Genomic DNA, 23,220 nt, shown 5'->3' with positions numbered 1-23,220 from the left:
CCAACATCCTGCACCTCCTATCGGTCAATCTATTCTGCAGCCTCTCCATCGTCCATGTCCTGAAGCGTCCCACGCCAGGGCAGGGAGAGATGGAGAGAAGAGGGGGAGGGGAGAGGGAGAAGAAGGCCATGAAGAAGAGAGCGTTCACAATGATGTTGATCAACAACCTACCCAAGAGCAGTCATGTACCTGCTATAAGACTCCATCAGAGCTGAAGTGTTCTGCTTGCTTGATGCCATCAACATGTTCCTCCTGGTGTTCTGTGGGTTGGTGCAGTCCCTCTTCTACCTCCACAGGTCTGGGAATCTACCCTGCTGCCTCAGGGGGCAGTGAGGGAGAGGTGGCACAACCATAGAAATATAACTGGGTACACTCAATACGGCCACCGGTACACCCATCACAGAACGTTGATTTAATTGGGAAAGTCCGTTCTAGTTATTATATTCTATGGGCACAAGCATTGTACTATCCTGATGACTTTGTGAGTGTATAAAACATTAGGAATGCCTTCCTTATATTGAGTTGTATCCCCTTTTGCCTTCAGAGCAGACTCAATTTGTTGGGGCATGGACCCCATAAGGTATCGAAAGCGTGGGCCATGTTGACTCCAATGATTCCTACTGTTGTGTCAAGTTGGCTGGATTACCTTAGGGTGGTGGACCATCGTTGACACACACAGGAAACAGTTGAGCGTGACCGTAATCCTTTTCAAAGGCACTTTTGCCTTGCCCATTCACCCTCTGAATGGCATACATTAACAATCCATGTCTCAATTGTCTCAAAGCATAAAAATCCTAATTTAACAGGTGTCCTCATCTTTATCTACACTGATTGAAGTGGATTTAACAAATGTCATGAATAATGGATCATAGCTTTCACCTGGTCAGTCTGTCATGGAAAGTGTTTTTGCAAATCCAATGAGATTTCCACTGTGATTCAACGTCATCACATTGATTGTTGGGGGGATGAAATGACTTGGAAACAATGTGGATTCAACCAGTTTTTGGTTATGTACTGGTTGAATACATACTTGTCAAGGCTACTATTTTATACTGTGTGTCGAATGAAGAGATAACTAAACTGTAGGTAGTGAATATACGACTGGCAGATTCTGTACGGTTCTGAAAGGTGGATACAATAACCATGATTTGCCTAACCTTAACCTTAATGCTAGCATTAAATTTACACCTAACCCTTACCATATCCCTAAAGTTAATGCTAAACCCAACCACTAAGCCTAAAATTGACCCCTACATTTAACCATAAACCAATTTTTGATCCCTATTTTATTTATATTTATTTCACCTTTATTTAACCAGGTAGGCCAGTTGAGAACAAGTACCCATTTACAACTGCGACCTGGCCAAGATAAAGCAAAGCAGTGCGACAAAAACAACAACACAGTTACACATGGGACGTACAGTCAACAACACAATAGAAAATCTGTATACAGTGTGTGCAAATTAAGTAAGGAGGTTAGGCAGTAAATAGGCAATAGTGGCGAAGTAATTATATTCTAGCAATTAACACGAGTGATAGATTCGCAGATGAGGATGTGCAAGTGTAAATACTGGTATAAATACTGGTGTGCAAAAGAGCAGAAAAAAGTATACATATATATGGGGATGAGGTAGGTAGTTGGTTGGATGGGCTATTTACAGATGGGCTGTGTACAGCTGCAGCGATTGGAAAGCTGCTCTGACAGCTGATGCTTGAAGTTAGTGAGGGAGATATAAGTCTCCAAATTCAGTAATTTTTGCAATTCGCTCCTGTCATTGGCAGCAGAGAACTTGAAGGAAAGGCGGCCAAAGTGGGTGTTGGATTTGGGGATGACCAGTGAAATATACCTACTGGAGCGCGTGCTACAGGTAGGTGTTGCTATGGTGACCAGTGAGTTGAGATAAGGCGGAGCTTTACCTAGCAAAGACTTATAGATGATCTGGAGCCAGTGGGTTTGGCGACGAATACGTAGCGAGGACCAGTCAACGAGAGCACACAGGTCGCAATGGTGGATAATATATGGGGCTTTGGTGACAAAACGGATGGCACTGTGATAGACTGCATCCAATAGAGATGCAGTAGAGAAATGCTTATTGAAATTCTTTATTATCGTTGGTTACAGTGTTTCCTAGCCTCAGTGCAGTGGGCAGCTGAGAGGAGGTGCTCTTATTAGCCATGGACTTTACAGTGTCCCAAAACCTTTTGGAGTTAGTGCTGCAGGATGCAAATTTCTGTTTGAAAAAGCTAGCCTTTGCTTTCCTAACTGACTGTGTATATTAGTACCTGACTTCGCTGAAAAGTTGCGTATCGCAGGGACTATTCAAAGATAGTGCAGTGCGCCACAGAATGTTTTATTGCTGGTCAAGGTCAGTCAAGTCTGTACTGAACCAAGGGCCAAGTAAACTGCCTGTTTCTCAGGCCCAGAAGCTAGGATATGGATATAATCTGACACCTTGGCTGGAATAACAACAAGTTAAGCTTTATTTTAAGGTATTGCACTTGTGATTTCATGAAAGTTTAATATTCATAGATATTTCATTTGAATTCAGCGCTCTGCCATTTCACAGGATGTTGGCCAGGTGGGACGCTAGAAGTTAGGCATATCCCAGTTTAGGTCACCTAACAGTACGAAATCTGAAGATAAATGGGGGCAATCAATTCACATATGGTGTCCAGGGCACAGCTGGGAGCTGAGGGGGGTCTATAATAAGCGCCAACAGTGAGATACTTATTTCTGGAGAGATGGATTTTTAAAAGTAGTAGCTCGAACTGTTTGTGCATAGAAATGGATAGTAGGACAGAACTCTGCAGGCTATCTCTACAGTAGATTACAACTACACCCCTTCAGCAGTTCTATCTTGATGAAAAATGTTGTAATTGGGGATGGACTTTCAGAATTTTTGGTGGCCTTCCGAAGCCAGGATTCAGACACAGCTAGGACATCATGGTTTGCGGAGTGTGCTAAAGCAGTGAATAAAGCAAACTTAAGGAGAATGCTTATTATGCTAATGTGCATGAACCCAAGGCTTTTACGGTTAGACAACTCAACAAATGAGAGCCTGGGGACACACAGGGCCTGAGTTAACCACTACATCACCAGATGAACAGTGGAGGAGTAGAATAAGGGTGCGGCTAAAGGCTATACGAGCTGGTCTGGTGCGTTTGGAACAGAGAGTAAAAGGAGGAGACTTCTGGGCGTGGTAGGATAGATTCAGGACATAATCACAGACAAGAGCATGGTCGGGTGCGAGTACAATGGAGGTAAACCTAGGCATTGAGTGATGATGAGAGAGGCTGCATCTCTGGAAGTGCCAGTTAAACTGGGTGCGGTCCCCGCATGTTTGGGGGGTGGGGCAAGGGAGCTAACCGAGGCATGTAGAGCGGGACTAGGGGCTCCGCAGTATAACAAAACAATGAGGGCTACCCTAAACATCAGTATACACACCATATTGACATTAGAGGGAGGTATAAAGCAATCACAGGTGTTGATTGGGAGGGCTAAGACAACAATGGGTAAACAGCTAAGACAACACAAACGGGTAAATGGCGATGAATGGACAGAGCTGGTCAGTTAAATACACACAGGGCCTGAGGTCGAGGCTGGGGCCGACAGATAAACAAAATGAAGTACTGTGTTAATGAAGAGTCCAGTAGGCATCAGCTGTGTAGCCGAGTGATCATATTGTCCAATAAGCAGCAATGGACGAAACAGGGAGCTGCTCGGCAGTCGTCACTACGCTAGGCAAGTGGGAGACATGGCCCTCAGAGTTAGCGGACCGGGGCTATTAGCTGGGTCCAGAACGACAACAACGACGCAGAGGCCGGTTTAGAGCACATCAGCCTAAATACTTCAGCAGACCAGTTGTGATGGATCGGCAGGGCTCCGTGTCGAGAAAACGGTCCAGGCCAATTGGCAAGACAGGTATTGTAGTTGGTGTACTTCGTTTGCTAGCCAGGGGAATGGGCGTAGCTCGAGGCTAGCTGGTGCTTGCTTCTGGACAAGGGCATTAGCCACGATAGCCACTCGGTAGCAGCTAGCTAGCTGCGATGATCCAGTGAAATGGTCCAGAGTTTGCGGCAGGAATCTGGTGATATAGTGTGGGTGGAAAAAAGCAGTCCGATGTGCTCAGGGCTGATATCGCGCTGTGCAGACTGGCAGATATTTTCCGGGCTAAAGCGGCTGGTGTCTGTGCTAAAGGTAAATACTGCTAGCAGTGGCTAACAAGCCTCTGAATGCTAGCCTCTTATGGAGGTTCCAGTTATAAAGTCAAAAACAAATAGCAGATCCGTACCACGTTGGGTGAGGTGGGTTGCAGGAAGGTATATTTAATTCTAAAATGTTTACTGAAAAATGAAATAAGCTGAATATTTACATGGGACAAAACATGGGACAAAAACAAAGATGTCTTGCTGCTTTGCCATCTTGGAAGTGATGTCTAATCTATGTCTAATCTGCCTGGGATTTATAATTATCAATTAGCCTTTTAAAATGATAAACTTGGGCCTCCCGGGTGGCGCAGTGGTTAAGGGCGCTGTACTGCAGCGCCAGCTGTGCCATCAGAGTCCTGGGTTCGCGCCCAGGCTCTGTCGTAACCGGCCGCGACCGGGAGGTCCGTGTGGCAACGCACAATTGGCCTAGCGTCGCCCGGGTTAGGGAGGGCTTGGTCGGTAGGGGTGTCCTTGTCTCATCGCGCACCAGCGACTCCTGTGGCGGGCTGGGCGCAGTGTAGCAACAGCCAGTGCACGGTGTTTCCTCCGGCGCATTGGTGCGGCTGGCTTCCGGGTTGGATGTGCGCTGTGTTAAAGAAGCAGCGGCTTGGTTGGTTGTGTATCGGAGGACGCATGACTTTCAACCTTCGTCTCTCCCGAGCCCGTACGGGAGTTGTAGCGATGAGACAAGATAGTAGCTACTACAACAATTGGATACTACGAAATTGGGGAGAAAAGGGTTAAAATTAAAAAAAAAAAATTAAAAAAAAAAAATATATATAAAATTGGATTAGCTAACACAACGTGCCATTGGAACACAGGGGTGATGGTTGTTGATAATGGGCCTCTGTACGCCTATGTAGATATTCAATTAAAAATCATCCGTTTCCAGCTACTCTTTTACAGCTTTTTTTAATTTTTTAATTACAACATTAACACTGTTTTTCTGTTTTTCTGATCTATTTTATTTTAATGGACAAAAATTTTTATTTCATTCTTTCATAAACAAGGACATTTCTAAGTGACCCCAAACTTTTGAACGGTAGTGTACACTTGCTAAACTAAACATGGGTCCTGTGTGGCACAGTTGGTAGAGCATTGCAATGCCGGGCCTGTGGGGTTGATTCACATGCGGTAAAAGTCTGAAAAAGTTAGAGCATGTACTCACTACTACTGTAAGTTGCTCTGGATAAGAGTGTCTGCTAAAATGTCAACTATATCTGTATATACGGCCACATCACATGGTTAGGAACTCCCATGTCTCTAGCTAATGCATAGGTGATGTCAATTAAGCCTTGTTCACGTTTGAAGTGACTCAAATCCATATTTTTTTGCATATCTGATTCGAATCTATTATTTTTCCTGTAGACTCAACAGCCAAAAAGCACATGAAATCAGATATTTGAAGCCATTTCAAACCTCCTTCATGTGTGATTTGAAATCAGACATAAATCTGATCCCTGGCCATGCAACCTTTATTTGAACAGGCAAATCTGATTTATTTGCCAACAAGTGATTTTTATACTTTTTTCACATATGTTGTTGATTGCTAGCTACTATGTTGACAGTTTTGACAAGAATATGTGGTATCGAACTGGCTTGTTAATTGTTTACAAACAAATGAGTGAATGTGCTACACAGCTAAACTGCTACCTAGCTAGGTAGTTGACAGATGTGCCTAGCCAAAAATGACTAGTTTGAAAGTTGGATCGTCTTATCCTTTGAGGCTGTAAAAGTGTTCTTACACTATGATTTTGAACAATCAAAGCAAATTGGGGGGGCAGGGTAGCCTAGAGGTTAGAGCGTTGGACTCGTAACCGAAAGGATGCAAGTTCAAATCTGGTACAAATCTGTCGCTCTGCCCCTGAACAGGCAGTTAACACACTGTTCCTAAGCCATCATTGAAAAAAATAATTTGTTCTGACTTGCCTAGTAAAATAAAGGTAAAAAAATAAAAGGGAAATGTCCAAGGCAGGCAATGTTGTCACCTTAGCTTGCTACATCACTTCCAAGTGACAGGAAGCACGAGCACCAATCAGCCTACATCACAGCGTTCACACCCGTCATCATTATGACAACTAGAGAAGAAATGACTGCTGTCTGACCACACACAAATCCGATCTGGTCACTTGTATAACTTTCTTGGACAGTCAGTATTCTAAAACTGATTTGAAAAACAAAACAGATTTCAGCATTAAGGCCTGCAGTGTGAGGTTTCACAACCTCTTCGATTAATCATAGGCTGTGTATGGCCATTTGGTTCTGTTAAACACAGTCATTTGCATAGGTGTAATGACTTGCTGCACCTGTTTGTGATTCACAGGTGTTCAAGCTGAGACTAATAGACCTGACTTGTGTTCAGGACATGTTTTGAATGGGTTTAAAAAACAAAGGTGAGCATTCTCATTGGATGAGATTAGAAAGTACCTCCTCCATTTCCATATGTTTTCCCCCTGTTATGTTGTGTCTGTTGTGTATGAACCAACATTCACTTCTTGATGGACACAGACTTTCCAGGAGAGACAAGAGCTCCATCAGTCAAGGTTTGAAATTGTTTTTTTCCTCTTCAAAATCAGAATTGTTGCTTTAAAATAAGAATTCAGTTCCCTTTTGTTCTGGAATTCTGACTTATTTTAGCAGGAAAAAATGTATTAGGTATATTTTATGCATGCTTTATATGAATATCTTACAGGAATTAGACTTTTCAGTTAGTATTGAGGAAACACCATAAAAGGTTATTTAAATGTATGTGTATATTGTATGATCTGGTGTTGACAGTTAATTTAATGCATCTCTCTCTCTCTCTCTCTCTCTCTCTCTCTCTCTCTCTCTCTCTCTCTCTCTCTCTCTCTCTCAGCCTCCTTCACACTTCAGAACTACACCAAGAGATGAGATGAATACTTCAACTCCAGCTACCAACTCTTCCCTTCCTGAAGATCTACTGGCTGTCTACTTTGCCCAACTCACATCAATCAGCACTGCTTCCTTTGCAATCAACATCATCCTGGGTCTCCCCACTAATGTCTACATTCTATGGCTGATAGTGACTGAAGCGGGGACTGAAGTGGGAGGGACGATGGCTTCAGAGGTCTTCTTTCTCAACCTGGCCGTGACTGAGGTCCTCTTCTCCCTGTCTGCTATCTTTTATTTCATCAAGCTGCACGACCCCTCATTCGTTGTCTTGTACTTCTTGTTATTTTCTTATGGTTTTCTTTTCACCGGTCGTCCTCTGTTTCAAAGCTGTATCTGTTTAGAGCGCTACCTGGCGGTGGTCCACCCTGTGGTCTTCCTGAAGTACAAACCCCTGAGATACAGGGTGGGCTGTTGTAGTGTTGTCTGGCTGATGGTTCTTGGATCCTGTCTGTTCTTTGTGCTGGTGAATGAAAGATCTGTTGTATATAATGTTTACTGGGGTGAGGTTCTGATGTTGTTTTTGTTGAAGCTATTCTGCTGCCTCTCAGTTCTCAGGGCTCTGAAACGTCCCGGGCCAGCGGAAGGGGAGAGGGAGGGGCGAAATGACATGAAGATGAGGGCTTTTAGGATCATTTTGATTATCATGGTGGCTATGATGGTGAATTATCTTCCTTATGAGGTATTTATACCTTTAAAAGGTTGTTTGACTGATGGGGATTTTATTTTGGCATCTAACATTTGTTTCATCATCAATGTGATTACTGGGTTGGTGCAGCCCCTCCTTTACCTCCACAGGGCTGGGAAACTGCCCTGTATCACGCTCTGTAAGACAAAATAGAGGCTAGAATAGTGTAATAATTGTTTATTGATGTGTTCATGTAAGGCTCATCTGCAAAAGAGACCTTGGTATCAACATGACTCTTTGCTTAAAAAAAGGTTAAATGAAATACAAATTGTATATACAATATCAACATAATATTGTATACTAATTACAACATGTTTTTAGCTGACAAACAATGTTGTGATTATATATTTGTTATATATTGGCGATGATGTGTGGAAAAATATGTATATTTTAATCCCTTCCCATTAAAGTCGAAGAAACATTTAAAAAATAGATTTCTAGAACTATAACTATACATTCCTTTCATATCTGTATTTAATAGTGACATGGGCTATAATACCAACATTGTACAATGTATTGTCACGCCCTGTCCTTAGAGATCCTTTTTATGTCTCTGTTTTGGTTGGTCAGGGCGTGAGTTGGGATGGGCATTCTATGTTGTGTTCTATGTTGTCTAGTTCTATGTGTTTTGCCGGTTGTGGTTCTCAATCAGAGGCAGCTGTCTATCGTTGTCTTTGATTGAGAACCATACTTAGGTAGCCTTTTCCCACCTGTGTTTGTGGGTAGTTGTTTTCACCATACAGAACTGTTTCGTTTGGTCGGTCGTGTTCGTTGTTGTTTTGGTCAGTGTTCGTTGTTGTTTTGGTCAGTGTTCAGTTGATTTAATAAAATACAAATTATGGACACTTACCACGCTGCCTACTCTTCATCAGACGAAGAGGATCGTTACATGTATACATGGGGTTAATACACTATTTATATAAAGGTATCTGGACACCCCTACAAATTATTGGATTCTACTATTTCAACCACACCTACAAAATCAAGCACACAGCCATGCAATCTCCATAGATAAACATTGACAAAAGAATGGCCTTAATGAAGAGGTCAGTGATTTTTTAACGTGGCACCGTCATAGGATGCTGCCTTTCCAACAAGTCAGTTTGTCAAATTTCTGCCCTGCTAGAGCTTCCCCGGTCATCTGTAAGTGCTGTTATTGTGAAGTGGAAACATCTAGGAGCAACATCGTCTCAGCTGCGAAGTGGTAGGTCACACATGCTCACAGAATGGGACAGCCGAGTGCTGAAACACGTAGCACGTAAAAATCTTCTGTCCTCGGCTGCAACACTCCCTACCGAGTTCCAAACTGCCTCTGAAATTGGTTTCCATGGCCGCACACAATTAAAGATCAAGATCGTTAGCATATCTTGGGGGAATGATATTTGTTAGTATAGCCATTGTTTGACTTCAAATACAAACTTTTGAAGTATAGAGCCGTAAGAATAAAAATGCTTCACTGTCCCAATAATTACGGATAATTATTTAAAATAAATAATAAAATAATTTATTAGCAAAAATGGACAATATTCAGATTTTTTTTAAATCATCAGATATATCAAAATCAAAATCAAAAGTCACAGTCAGTGTCTTGTGTTATTCAGGCTAGGGTCTATTTTTCTGAATTTCCGCCTGACTGATGTGCCCAAAGTAAACTGCCTGTTACTCAGGCCCAGCCAGGATAGGCATATAATTGGTACCATTGGACAGAAAACACTAAAATAATGTTTAAGACTATAATACAATTGATATGGTAGGATAAAATCCAAAGAAAAACCACCTGGAATGTTTTCTTTTTTTTTGGATCCCATGCTCTTACAATGGAAAGCGATGGAGCATATAAGCAATTCCAGCTCCCATAATGCAATTACTTTGGCTTCCACTAGATGTCAACAGTCTTTGATCAAGGTTTCAGGCTTGTTTCTTCCCAAACGAAGAAGAATACTGAGTTTGGTAACCCACATTTGGACCTGCTAATTTTGCTTTTCTATTGAACATACTTCTTTCCGTATGAAATATTATAGTTGAATTACATTTTAGGTCACCTGAGGATTAACCTCTCTGAACCACCCATACCAGATCCGGGATAATTGTCATCAGCAACGCTGAATAGCATAGCGCCACAGTCAAATAATATTACTAGAAAATATTCATATTCATGAAATCACAAGTGCAATATTGCAAAACACAGCCTAGCCTTTTGTTAATCCACCTGTCATCTCAGATTTTGAAAATATGCTTTACAACGAAAGCAATCCAAGCGTTTGTATGAGTTTATCGATCACTAGACAAAACATTATGAACACCTAGCATCAAAGTAGCTTGGTCACGAAAATCAGAAAATCAATCAAATTAATCGCTTACCTTTGATGATCTTTGGATGTTTTCACTCTCGAGACTCCCAGTTACACAACAAATGTTCCTTTTGTTCCATAAATATTATTTTTATATCCAAAATACCTCTGTTTGTTTGTCGCATTATGTTAAGAAATCCACAGGAAAGAGCGGTCACGACAACGCAGACAAATTCTAAATAATATCCATAATGTCCACAGAAACATGTCAAACGTTTTTTTATAATCAATCCTCAGGTTGTTTCTAAAATATATATTCAATAATATATCAACGGGGAGTGTAGGTTTTTCAATAGGACAGGGAGAAACAATGGCCGCTTTACTCTGTTGCGCAAACTCACTCTGAAAGCCCCCACCTATCCACTTACGCAATGTGATCTTTCGCGCTCATTTTTCAAAATAAAAGTCAAACTATGTCTAAAGACTGTTGACACCTTAGGGAAGCCATAGAAAAAGGAATCTGGTTGATATCCCTTTAAATGGAGGATAGGCATGCATAGGAACAGAGAGTTTTCAAAATAAGAGGCACTTCCTTGATTGGATTTTCCACAGGTCACTTACGAAATGTAGTCGTTTACGCTCATTGTTCAACATAAAGGCGTGAAACTACGTCACAATGCTGTAGACACTTTAGGGAATATGTAGAAAAAGGAATCTGGTTTTATATCCCTTTCAGTGGCCAATAGAGGTGCATAGGAACACAACGGTCTCAAAACATGAGTCAATTCCTGATTGGATTTTTCTTAGGCTTTTGCCTGCAATATCAGTTCTGTTATACTCACAGACAATATTTTGACAGTTTTGGAAACTTTAGAGTGTTTTCCATCCTAATCTGACAATTATACGCATAATCTAGTTTCTGGGGCTGAGAAATCGACAGTATCAAATGGGTACGTTCTTTAGCCAAATACTAAAATACTGCCCCCTGCACGCAAAAGGTTAAGCAGACCACCATGGTGCCTGTGCCTTAGAACACTAAGGTAACCTGTGTAAATGACTACAGACCAGTAGCACTCACGTCTGTAGCCATGAAGTGCTTTGAAAGGCGGGTCATGGCTCACATCAGCACCATTATCCCAGAAACCCTAGACCCACTCCATTTTGCATATCACCACAACAGATCCACAGCAATCTTTATTTCACTCCATACTGCCCTTTCCCACCTGGACAAAAGGAACACCTATGTGTGAATGAATGTGTGCTGATTTAAGCCAGTGAGGCCAATTCATGTGTGTTCTGGACCTACGGTTCACCAGCACGCACACAACATTTACTGGTTACAAATGTGCATTAGTGGTCTTGATACTGTGGGGTGTATTTTGGATGGGGCCTTTTCAATTCAGTTTTAAATTGGGTATGCAGAAGGATGAGATACTACGGTTGTGAAATGGGTTCCGAAGGACAGGGGAAGAAATGGAAGAGGAAGTATTTTAATGGTGTTGAATGCCCTGTATCCTGACATTCTGGTGAGGCCTTATCAATCTCACTAGAAATGATCGGAACCAAGTGGGATTTAATTATAAAATGAATGAGAAACACCCGTCTCTATTAAAATTGTACTATTACTTTGATATATTATTTCCATAGGGACTTATAAAGAGTTGTAATTCTATGTTGATTAGTTATTCGAATTAGCTCATTTTTGTTTCAAAATGTTGTTTTTAAATCATGTGTTCGAAATGACCAGTTCCCTGTGGTCCTGGTTTTTGGGTAAATATACAGAGGTACTGTGGTCAGTCTGCATATAGAAGATAAAATATATATTAATAAGAGAGGACAGTTACTTCAAATGGATTGTGATACATATATTGCTGATTAAATTTTGTATTTTTGTTTCGATACAACTTTCACCAGATTGAGATACTGATCTTTCATTACGAGGCCACTCGTGACAGAAAAACAGGGAAAGGGAGGGCTGTCATGAGAAGAGTAATTACCAGCAATAAAAAGGTTCTATGTACATTCTATCAGGGATGATGTGTGCTAAATTGAGAAGCTGGAATTTGAGTCCTATACTCAAAGTAAGCACTAATGACTGTTATTTTAAATTTGGGTTGGATAATTTCTAAGATGTTTTAGTTATGATTTGGAAACAGCAAGAGAGAGTTGCTACAGAATGGTCAGGGGTGGGGGCGCTGCGTACATTTATTTTGCTGAGGGAGGCTCCAGAAACCTTATCTCTAAGTGACCAGGGAGGTTGTTCATGTCCAGGAAGGTTGTTTGTGTCCAGGGAGGTTGACCTTAACCCACCATCTATAGCGACCTTAACCCACCACCTATAGCGACCTTAACCCACCACCTATAGCGACCTTAACCCACCAGCGACCTTAACCCACCACCTATAGCGACCTTAACCCACCACCTATAGCGACCTTAAACCACCACCTATAGCGACCTTAACCCACCACCTATAGCGACCTTAACCCACCAGCTATATCGACCTTAACCCACCACCTATAGCGACCTTAACCCACCTCCTATAGCGACCTTAAACCACCACCTATAGCGACCTTAACCCACCACCTATAGCGACCTTAACCCACCTCCTATAGCGACCTCAAAATTATATTCATATCTCTTGGCGTACTGTAACAGCTAAGGTGTTGGGTTAACAATTGTAAGGTCCTGTGTTCAAGGCTGTTGTCATTCATGGTGTGCCACAGACTACGCCACCTTAGAGCAGGGCTGTCAAACTAGATTCCTGTAGGGAAATATGCTTGCTGATTTTAGTTTTCTATTATTTAACCTGAAATAGATAACTGGTGATTGGTGTCTCCTCTCTTCATGCTAGCCAAACAATATATACATTTTGTTGGTATGACATGCTAGAAGAAATGGAAAGGATTTATCAAGTTGCACAGTATAAAATGGCTTGAAGGTCGACACGGAATTGTAAAGACATCAAAATGTATCTGCAGAGGTTAACGACAGTATCTTCTGACATTTGGTCACAGTTGGCTGTAGCCTCCTCACGTGTTATAGTAGTATAGTAATGAGGTTTGGATGTTTTCTCTTCTTTACAACAAGTAACAGAAGGATACATGTGTAGTTCATCACACTCATGTATTAAAGTTCCAAAGAATAAAAACACCAAGTGTAATATACACACTTTAAAAGCCTTGTACAATGTGGGCCTTATCGCCCCATTTCACTAATAAATACAGATATGAATGTAATGTATAGTTCTAGAACTAAAAATAACATAAAAAATATATTATTTCACTCTAGTGAGACGGGATTGAAATATACATATTTTTCCATACATCATCACCACATATAACTCATATCCAATCAAAACATTGTCTGTCAGCTGCAAACATATTGTAACTAGTTAACAATTATTCTTTTTTTTTTAACCTTTTTTTACGCAGGGATTCATGCTGAGACCACTATCTCTTTTGCAGATGAGCCCGGCATGAACAATTCAGTAAAAAACAGTTACACAACGCATTTCTACAGGTATTTACACAATTCAACTTTGGAATCAGGTGGTAGAACCACAGGACTTCATAAAGCCTATTATATAGCCTGTTAGTGTTTAAATACTGGAGAGTTGAGACCAAATCACGGACGCTGGACAGAGTGGATTTCAGTTGTAACAAAAGACAGTTTTAATGAGTCAGAGATATCTTGTCCCGCAGTTTTACGTGCACGGACCTAGTTCACATAACTCGGCAAGGAGCCAGGTGAAAAAGAGACCTTATACTACGGTTACATTAATTTTTATACATAGAATAAAGTAGGTGGAGTCTTGTCGTTTCGGTCTTCTTGACTGGTCGGAGGGTTGGAGGCGGGCCTTGCTCTAGCCAGAGCAGAAGCCCCATTGGTGCACAGCAGAGCCTTATCCTGAGCATTCGACCAATAGAGGGGGTCAGTCTTGTGGCTGGGTGTATGTGTTCTTACGACGGAATGTCTTTGTTTATATGAGCTATGTGTATGAATACTTATATAACAAGCCTCTATTATCTCTTAGAGAATTCTGATACAGGACATTTTCCCCAACCTGTGGAGGTAAAGGAAGGGCTGCACCAACCCAGTAATCACATTGGTAATGAAACAAATCCTTAATGCAAACAAAAACTCTTTAACGTTCAAACAAACTTTTAAAGGTATATTTATCTCAAAAGGAAGATAATTCACCATCATAGCCATCATGATCATTAACATAATCTTAAATGCCTTCATCTTCATGTTATTTGTCCCCTCCCCTTCCCCTGGCCCGGGACGTTTCAGAGCCCTGAGGACTGAGAGGCAGCAGAATAGCTTCAACAAAAACAATATCAGAAACTCACCCCAGTAAACATGAAATATAAAAGTGACTTTATTCCCAAGCATAAAGAAAAGTCAGGACACAAGCACCATCAGCCACACAACACCACAACACCCCACCCTGTATCTCAGGGGTTTGTACTTCAGGTAGACAACAGGGTGGACCAGGGTGTATCTGGCTCCACACAGATACAGCACTGGAACAGGGGACGGCCTGTCATTAGAAAACCGTAAGAAAATACCAACATGTACAAAATAAAGATGGTGGGGTGGTGTAGCCAGATAAAATACAAGACTGCTGACAGGCAAAAGAGGACCTCAGACAAGGCCAGGTTGAAAGTGAAGAATTCTGAGACCATCCTCCCTTCCACTTCAGTCACTATCATCCACAGGATGTAGATATTGGTGGGGAGGCCCAGGATGAAGTTGATTGCATAGGAAGCAGTGCTGATTGATTGATCTTTGGAAAAGAAAGCAGCAAATTGATATGTAGGCAGGGAAGAGTTTGCAGATGAGGTTGAAGTATTCATATTTTCAGTTGGGCCAGTTCTGATGTGTAATGGAAGCTGATAGAGGGAGAGAGACGGAGCAAGACAGAGAGAGAGAAAGACAAAGTGAAAGACACATAGACAGAGGGAGCGATAGATTAATGCATTCAAAGAAACATATGAACAGACAATCATATAATTTAGATGTAAATGTGGATTATTACAATTACAGTTTAGTACTATAGTACTATCTAACCTACATCCCATACAATTATTTTCAGAAATTCAGAATTCCAGAATTTTCTTTGAAATCGAAGGACATTCTAATACTTTTTTTATATGGGAAACTCCGTCCCCTGACCCCCCCAAGAAAGTCAGAAGTGACTACTGCAATCATTTTGATTTTTTTAGGAGAAAAAACAACCATTTCTAACCTTGACTGATGGAGCTCTTCTCTTTCCAGGAAAGTATGTCTGTCAAGAACAGAATGGTGGGTCATACACTACAGACACAACTTTAACAGGGGCAAAATGGATGGAAATGGAGGAGGTGCTTCCTAACCGTATCCAATGAGAATTATCATATTCATTTTTAAACCCAATCAAAACATTTCACATTTGATGACTCCTGAACTCAAGCCAGGTCTATGGCGCCCAGCTTGTACACCTGTGAGTCACAAACAGGTGCAGCAGGTCATTACACCTATGCAAATGATTTTGTTTGCCAGGACCTAATGGCAATGCACAGTCTATGATTGATTGAGGAGGTTTTGTAAGTGACCGCACCTTCACAGTAGCTAGGGACAGGAGATTTTCTAACCATGTAACATGGACGTAAAACCCGGATCGAAATTATACTGAACATAAATATAAATGCAACGTTCAACAATATCTAACAATTTACTGAGTTACAGTTTATATAAGGAAATCAGTCAATTTAAATAAATTCATTAGGTCCTCATATATGGATTTCACATGACTGGGCTGCAGACATGCATCTGTTGGTCACAGATACCTTAAAATAAAGGGGCCTCATAATGGGATTTAGGATCTTATCAAGGTATTTCTGTGTATTCAAATTTGCATCGATAAAATGCATTGTATTTGTGGTCCGTAGCTTATGCCTGACCATATCATAACCTCATCGCCATAATGGGGCACTCTGTTCAAAACATTGACATCAGCAAACCACTAGCCGACATGACACAACACACGTGGTCTGCGTTTGTGAGGCCGGTTGGATGTACTGACAAATTCTCTAAAACAATGTTAGAGGCGGCTTATGGTAGAGAAATTAATATTCAACTATCTTGCAACAGCTCTGGTCGACATGCCTGCAGTCAGAATGCCAATTGCACGCTCCCTCAAAACTTGAGACAAATGTAGCATTGTGTAGTGTTGCAAAACTGCACATTTTAGAGTGGCATTTTATTGGCCACAGCACAAGGTGCACCTGTGTAATAACCATGCTGTTTAATCAGCTTCCAAAAAATGATAAAGCTTGCTTCCAAATGGGTCTTCCAAATGAACAATGACCCCAAGCATACCTCCAAAGTTGTGGCAAAATGGCTTAAGGACAACAAAGTCAAGGTGGCCACACAAATCACTGACCTCAATCCTATAGAACATTTGTTGGCAGAACTGAAAACGTGTGTGCGAGCAAGGAGGCCTACAAATCTGATTCAGTTACACCAGCTCTGTCAGGAGGAATGGGCCAACATTCACCCAACCTATTGTGGAAAGCTTGTGGAAGGCTCCCCAAAACGTTTGACCCAAGTTAAACAATTTGAAGGCAATGCTACCAAATTCTAATTGAGTGAATGTAAACTTCTGACCCACTGGGAATGTGATGAAAGAAAATAAAGTGGAAATAAATCATTCTCTCTACTATTATTCTGACATTTCACATTCTTAAAATAAAGTGGTGATCCTAACTGACCTAAGCCAAGGAATTTTTACTCAGATTAAATGTCAAGAATTCTGATAAACTGAGTTTAAATGTATTTGGCTAAGGTGTATGTAAACTTCCGATTTCAACTTTATCTATTATACATGAGCTTCTTGTATATGTCTGTATCAGCTTTGCACATCTGTTTTGGAGGATTTTCTCCCATTCTTCCTTGCAGATTTTCTCAAACTCTGTTTAGTTAGATGGGGTGCGGCAGAGAACAGCAATCTTCAACTCTCTCTATGGATTCTCAACTGGATTGTCTGGGCTTTGACAGGGCCACTCAGGGACTTTCACATTCTTTTTCTGAAGCTATTTCAGCCTTGCTTAGGCTGTATGCTTGGTGTCAATGGGCTGTTGGAGCGTATATCTTTGCCCAAGTCATTTGCAGTCTGATGCCGGTTCTCATCAAGTACTTGTCTGTATTTGATTTAATTCATGTTTCACTCTATCCTTATCGGTCTCCCAGTCCCTGACGCTGAAAAGCATCCCCATAGCATGATGCTGCTACCAGTATGCTTCACAGTAGGGATGGTGTTTGACGGTGAGACTATTAGTTGCCTATTAGTTGTCAAATTGTTCATGAAGAGATGGGATTATATTGCAGTTGAAAGATGCAGGGAAAGGAGCATCGCTTTATCAAATCCTCCTCCGGAGTCACATGCAGGTAAAATTCTATATAATATCTGAAAGAGCATGTTATGCAGTTCTATGACACATACCTTTTTCAAATAACTCTCAAAATTCAAGAGGTGCAACATTTTATCCAAATTGCACTGTTTCCAAGAATGTCAGTGCTGCCCATGCATTCAGCACATGACCACTCGTGTGTTACTCTGGCTACTGTAAGCAAAAATGAGTAACATAATGAACCTGAAGTTTAAATATGCTATTCTGTCATCAATGGATGAATGTGGGCTAGAAACCAGATTGAAACTGATCATGGTGCATGTGACTTCAGTTAAGTTGGAGTGGTGTAAAGCTCACTGCCATTGGACTCTGGAGCAGTCAAAACGTTTTCTCTGCAGTGATGAATCAGGCTTCACCAAATGGCACACCAACGGACAAATCTGGGTTTGGCGGATGCCAGGAGAACACTACCTGCCCCAATGCATAGTGCCAATTGCAAAGTTTTGGTGTTTGTGGAAGAATGTTCTTGGGCTGTTTTTCATGGTTCGGGTTAGGCCCCCTTTGTTCCAGTGAAAGGAAATCTCAACGCTACAGAATACAATGACATTCTAGGCAATTCTGTGCTTCCAACTTTGTGGCAACAGTTTACAGAAAGCCCTTTCCTGTTTTCAGCATGACAATACCCCTGTACACTAAACACCTAGACACCGACTAAACACCTAGACACCGACTTCAAACCAGGCCTAATTGCCCAACATCTATGCCCGACCACACTAATGTTCTTGTGGCTGATTGGAAGCAATTCCCCGCAGCAATGTCCCAACATCTAGAGGAAAGCCTTTCCAGAAGAGTGGAGACTGTTAAAGCAGCAAAGGGGGAACCAACTCTATATTAATATCCATGATTTTGGAATGAGATGTTCGACAAGCAGGTTTCAGATACTTTTGATTGTGTAGTGTAGAGCACTGACAAAAGGAGGGTCTGCCCTCTGCCTTCCTTCCTACACACCTGTGTGCTGTATCAGATTGCCTTCGACCTGACATGCAAAAAGCGTGTTTACTCTGACTCAAACAAAATCCATTTAAATTACAGGTTGTAATGCAACAACATAGGAAAAACGCCAAGGGGATGAATAGGCACATAACAATTTCAAGCAGTATAGACAGAATACATGGTTAACATTTGCCATTCACCTCTGCGAGGTCACATTTATACATTTATTTTCAAATAAAATGTGATTTTTGAAGACAAAAATAAATTATAGTCAAGAAATAGGTGGAATAAATCATGTGTATCTTGATCAAATATAAATGAAACAAAGTTATCACTATTGTTTTGTTTTTCTTGAACTGAACACATTTCACATCCAGTTTTTATGTAAATGATAAATGAGCCACATTGAACACAAATTAACGCCAAGGACACACCACATGAGTTTAACTGTGTGTGTGTGTTACAAATTAATTTATTGCACTTCATGCATGTGTACTGTGTCTTCCTGTCCTTCTTGGGTCCACACACATTGCAGTGCTTCTTGTTGTTGCTGCCGGCTGCAATCTGGAATGATGAAAACACTTATTTCAGGAATTTTACTAACATCTCACTCACATATATTGTTACAGCAGGTCAAGGTAGGAGAGACAGACACATACACATGCAACAACATCACTAACACTTACTTCCGGTATTGGAGTTGTTGGATCTGTGGGTCGGGCGGATGGGGCACCAGCATTCTCCTCCTGAATCCTCCTCACGATGGCTGCAGAAGCTGGGATCCTTGGGATATGTTGCCTCTTGAGGTCTTATTGATGCTTTGTCCATCTCCTCAAGAAATAAACGTCTCTTCTGGAGCTTCCTTCTGTTCCAATCTGTTTTCAACGCCATCCAGAAGACAAGAGCATTGTAGGCTGTGGCTCAGGCTTGTTTTTTCAAACTGCTCCTACAATTGTCAGCTTCTTCATGAGGAGCTCCTTTCCCAGCTTATTGTTATTGCATGTGATGTGTGGCCACCGAGTCCCTGTGTCACATCCAGGACAACCATCATCCCATGGTTCTTCTCAGAGGGTCCTCCATGTGGCATCCCCATATAAACTTGCAAGTTCCACGTACAGTATATGATAAAGCAGCATCCATATTTTGCTGGTTTAGATTGTATGCACTGCCTGAAGGGGCAGTGGCCCCTAAATGACGTAAGCTACTCATCAACAGTAACTTTGGGTCCAGGGTAACAGGGGAAGGAGGTCCACCCACTTGTCCCACACTGACCTGATTGCTGCTGGCTTGTCTCTCTGCCGACAAGCTGGTCTGGTGTCTCTGGTATCGAAGCAAATAATCCTGGAAATATTGTGGATAGTTTCACAAACTACAAATGGTAAAGAGTTGAGAAAAGCAGGAGAGATGCAGGGAGACAGACAGGCACACAGTTAACGTTTTGTTTCCTTTTGATTTGTTTTCACCTACACACACACTATTCCACACTTGTATTACCCTCGGGTCCAGTGGACCTTAACACAACATATGTAATATAAATGTGTAGGAGGGTGCACAGTGTGCACTCAATGAAAATGTGTTCTTTTACATGTTCACAGAAAATGAGCCAAGACGAATGAGTCTCAGGTTGAAAAAATCATTAATTGTATCATTTTTCTTTTAGTAAACATTGGAAATGGGTCCCACAGACCCGAACACCACACAAGGGTTAAGATAAAATGTTACAGTCAACTGTTACTTTAACTGTAACATTTTATAGTCATTTGTCTTAATTTAATCTCTGGCAATTGGAAAACATGTTGTTTTTTTATCATGTTTGAACGTGTTGTTTTTGACGGAATGTTAAAATTAGATGAAATAAACTATTTTTTAAATAAAATTACACTATACAAAAAGCAATCTATTCATGGAACTACTCAGTCACCTTTTCCTCAGAGACCTTTGATACAGAACAGTGTCCCAGCCCTGTGGAGGAAGAGGTGGGGCTGATACAGGACAATATCCCAGCCCTGTGGATGTAGAGGTGCGGCTGATAGAGGACAATGCACCGGCCCTGTGGAGGTAGAGGAGAGGCTGCACTATCCACAGATCACAATGATGGAGAAAGAAATGGATAGTGACAAAACAACACAACCTGATCAAGGACATTTTAGAAAGACATAATTACAATCATAGAGAGTGAGGTCACCATCATAGACACCATGATATTTATAATGAATGTATTAAACACCCTAATATTCATGTTATTACCCCCTAATTTTCCACTCTCTTGTTTTTTTTTTTTTTTTTTTGTAGATGGGTCCAGAAATACTTTGCATGATCTGTTGCTTTTATAACAATCCTCCTCTTCTCCCCTACCTCTCTCTTCCCCCTCCCTCTCTCCTCTCTTCCCCCTCCCTCCTTCTCTCTCTCCTACATCTCTCCTCTCTTTCCACTCCCTTTCTCTTCCCCCTCCCTCCTTCTCTCTCCCCTACCTCTCTCCTCTCTTTCCACTCCCTTTCTCTTCCCCCTCCCTCCTTCTCTCTCCCCTACCTCTCTCCTCTCTTCCCCCTCCATTTCTCTTCTCTTCCCCCTCCTTCCTTCCATCCCTCCCTCTCTCTTCTCTCTCTCCTCCCTCTCTCCTCTCTTCCCCCTCCCTCCTTCTCTCTCCCCTCCCTCTCTCCTCTCTTCCCCCTCTCTACTCTCTTCCCCCTCTCTCCTCTCTTCCCCCTCTCTCCTTCTCTCTCCTCTCTTCCCCCTCTCTCCTCTCTTCCCCCTCCCTCCTTCTCTCTCCCCTCCCTCTCTCCTCTCTCCCCCCCCTCTTCTCTCTCTCCCCTCCCTCTTCCCCCCCCTCTCTCTTCTCTCTCTTCCCTCTCTTCCCCCTCCCTCTCTCTTCTCTTCTCTTCTCCCCTCCCTCTTGTTCTGTCTCTTTTAGAGAGATCTTTTCCCATGGTATGGAAGAGGTGACCCGAGAGAGAAATTAAAATAAAAACCAGTGAACATAAACTATTTTTTTTCAATCGGTCTACTTTTTGTAATTGAAGCCAGTGTTTGATTATTTAAAAGTAGAACAATTCCACTGTTAACTTTTACCCAGATGTTTACCTACTTATGCAGCATCCTTCTGATTTGAATACAGATAATTCAGCAGTGTGGTTTCCCATCGGCCTCCTTGTGCAACAAGGGAAATGTACTGATTTCCATGTTCAACTCAGGCATGAACCATTAGCTTCCCCCCAGCCATAGCACAGCAAGCCACTGTGCTAAACCGGCTAACTTCCTGTTAACATCTTTTATATACAGAAGCTATTTAAAATATATATATTTCAATGACTCACTGCTTCACTGCAACAGTTGATTTCAGTAAAAGGGAATTCTTAGTCGATTTAAAAAATAAATATAATAATACATGTATTGATTATACATAATGGAATAAGCAAAAATTAATAATAAATTTTTTAATCCATATCGCGCTTTCAATACAAGAAGATTCTCAAAGTCTACATTTAACTAAATTATCTCTTGACCTCTGACACAGAGTTTTACATCAAAGCTCCAGTCATTTGCATCAGCAGCCTGAGCCACTGGTCATGTTTGTTTCTCCTTGTAGCTCAGCCGCTTTGACTGTCTAATCAAAACACATTTGGAGCAAGGATGACCTTGTATGTGTCCTGCATGGCACCCTATTCCCTATTTAGTGTGCTACTTTTGTCCAGGGTCCAAAGTGCTCTGGTTAACAACAGTGAACTGTATAGGGAATAGGGTGCCATTTTGGACTTCACTGCTTTTACCTTCAAACAAACGAACTAAACAAAACCTAAACCACAAGAATCAATCCATTTAAATCACTGTTCAGAGCAGCATTGTCATTAGGAATGAAAATGAAAACATTTAAACATGCTGTTGAACATATGTGGTATGAATGGTTGTAACACATCAGTAACCAACCATAAAACATAATTGAACAATTACGTAGATAAAATGCCATGAAGAAGAGAGCATTTGTAATGGATGTGAAACGCTAGCTTAGTTAGCGGTGGTGCGCGCTAATAGTGTTTCAGTCGGTGACGTCACTCGCTCTGAGACCTTGAAGTAGTAGTTCCCCTTGCTCTGCAAGGGCTGTGGCTTTTGTGGAGCGATGGGTAACGATGCTTCGTGGGTGACTGTTGTTGATGTGTGCAGAGGGTCCCTGGTTCGCGCCCGGGTATGGGCGAGGGGACGGTCTAAAGTTATACTGTTACACATTCACAATCGTCTCCGTCGTCATGGCCATGATGTTGATCAACAACCTTCCCACAAAGGTCATTTACGTTCTGTACGACTCCATTGCATTCAAAGTGTTCTGCTTCTCTATGCTCTCAACATGTTACTCCTGGTGTTCTGTGGGTTGATGCAGGGCCTCTTCTACCTACACAGGAGTAGGAAACTACCCTGCAGCCTCAGGGGCCAGTGAGGGATAGGTGGCACAGAAATAGAATTGGGTACACTCAAGATGGCCACCGGTCCACCCATCACAGACCATTGAATTGAGTGGGGATGACGGTTCTAGTTACTATATTTCTATGGGAACTGTACTGTACTTTAAAGGGGTAGATTGAGATTTTTACAAATCCTTAAGTTTAAAGTTGAAGGTAGTTTTCTCCAGTAGGTCTTCCACCTGAATCCAAGGGTGAATTGTGTAATTTAGGTGTTTAATACAGTAGATATGCATAGAATAATTGTTGTTTATTGACGTGTTCATGCAGGACTCAACTGCAAC

Source organism: Oncorhynchus clarkii, unplaced genomic scaffold (genome assembly GCF_045791955.1).
Source record: "Oncorhynchus clarkii lewisi isolate Uvic-CL-2024 unplaced genomic scaffold, UVic_Ocla_1.0 unplaced_contig_5339_pilon_pilon, whole genome shotgun sequence".
In the NCBI taxonomy this organism is placed as follows: Eukaryota; Metazoa; Chordata; class Actinopteri; order Salmoniformes; family Salmonidae; genus Oncorhynchus; species Oncorhynchus clarkii.
Note: the sequence above shows the minus strand (reverse complement) of the source record.